Source organism: Solanum lycopersicum, chromosome 2, assembly GCF_036512215.1.
Source record: "Solanum lycopersicum chromosome 2, SLM_r2.1".
In the NCBI taxonomy this organism is placed as follows: domain Eukaryota; kingdom Viridiplantae; phylum Streptophyta; class Magnoliopsida; order Solanales; family Solanaceae; genus Solanum; species Solanum lycopersicum.
Window position 1 is genome coordinate 11,570,721 of NC_090801.1, and position 1,756 is coordinate 11,572,476.

Consider the following 1,756-nt stretch of genomic DNA (forward strand, 5'->3'; position numbering starts at 1 on the left):
AAAGATGTTTCAATATCGTACGAACCGTAAAAGTAACGAAAATGATGCGAAAGAGCCACGTTAGGCGGAAACGTTTGAGAATAGATAATGGAAAGTAGATGAATATGTTTGTTATGCATGGAGGTTGTTTCAAAATCCTTTGATTTATGTACGCCATGAACATCCGCATGTTTTGTTTGGAACTCGATGAATGTTGCGCAAGCCACGACCGATGCGGGCAGGCCACGGCCGACCGTTGTGTGCAGGCACGTCCGACGACGGCCGACCGTTTGTGCTGTCCAAGGGCTATGATGGCATGCCACGCCCGACGACGGCCGACCGTCTATGCTGTCAAAGGGCGAAGATGGCATGCCACGCCCGACGTCGTTCGACCGTGTGTGCTGCAAAAAGGCGAAGATGGCATGCCACGCCCGACGCCGTTCGACCGTGTGTGCTGCCCAAAGGCGATGATGGCATGCATGCCACGCCCGACGTCGTTCGACCGTGTGTGCTGCCCAAAGGCGATGATGGCATGCCACGCCCGACGTCGCTCGACCGTGTGTGCTGCCCAAAGGCGATGATGGCATGCCACGCCCGACGTCGTTCGACCGTGTGTGCTGCCCAAAGGCGATGATGGCATGCCACGCCCGACGTCGTTCGACCGCGTGTGCTGCCCAAAGGCGATGATGGCATGCCACGCCCGACGTCGCTCGACCGTGTGTGCTGCAAAAAGGCGAAGATGGCATGCCACGCCCGACGTCGTTCGACCGTGTGTGCTGCCCAAAGGCGATGATGGCATGCCACGCCCGACGTCGCTCGACCGTGTGTGCTGCCCAAAGGCGATGATGGCATGCCACGCCCGACGTCGCTCGACCGTGTGTGCTGCAAAAAGGCGAAGATGGCATGCCACGCCCGACGTCGTTCGACCGTGTGTGCTGCCCAAAGGCGATGATGGCATGCCACGCCCGACGTCGCTCGACCGTGTGTGCTGCCCAAAGGCGATGATGGCATGCCACGCCCGACGTCGCTCGACCGTGTGTGCTGCCCAAAGGCGATGATGGCATGCCACGCCCGACGTCGTTCGACCGTGTGTGCTGCCCAAAGGCGATGATGGCATGCCACGCCCGACGTCGCTCGACCGTGTGTGCTGCGCAAAGGCGTATTTTGCAGTCCACGCCCGTTCTGCGCAGGCCTTGGCAGATGCCGCCTGGCCGCGGACGTGCTGCGTACGCAGACCCATTTGCCCCTTGACATCTAACTTGGCTTTAATAATCGCACCCGACATCGCGAAAACCTCTTACAGTGACATGTCATTAGTCCCTTAACATGTCATTAGGCTTGATAAATGAACTCAACTTCACGAAAAACTCGCAATGGGGCTCAGAACGCATAGCTCAACACTTAGCGGCAGACTAGTGAACTTCACTTGCCGTGTTACTTTTGAAACTTATATTTCAACACTTAGTTATTTTTTCCTCTTCGAAGGATGCAGGCAGCACGCGAACCTCACATTTGAAAAGTTAGAAATGATTGGATTTGATTTTGGGGGAGGGGGAGTGTGGGGGGGGGACGAATCGGAGCGACAAAGGGCTGAATCTCAGTGGATCGTGGCAGCAAGGCCACTCTGCCACTTACAATACCCCGTCGCGTATTTAAGTCGTCTGCAAAGGATTCTACCCGCCGCTCGATGGAAATTGTACTTCAAGGCGGTCACCGCGACGCTTCCGTCGCGGCGACTTAGCCAACGACACGTGCCCTTGGGGGCCAAAGGCCCCTA

General features: G+C 56.9%; 1 pseudogene; it reads right to left on the reverse strand.

Moving 5' to 3' along the window:
- Positions 1–1,548: 1,548 nt before the first annotated feature.
- LOC138347154 (28S ribosomal RNA) overlaps positions 1,549–1,756 on the reverse strand; it is a 2,371-nt pseudogene continuing 2,163 nt past the window's right edge.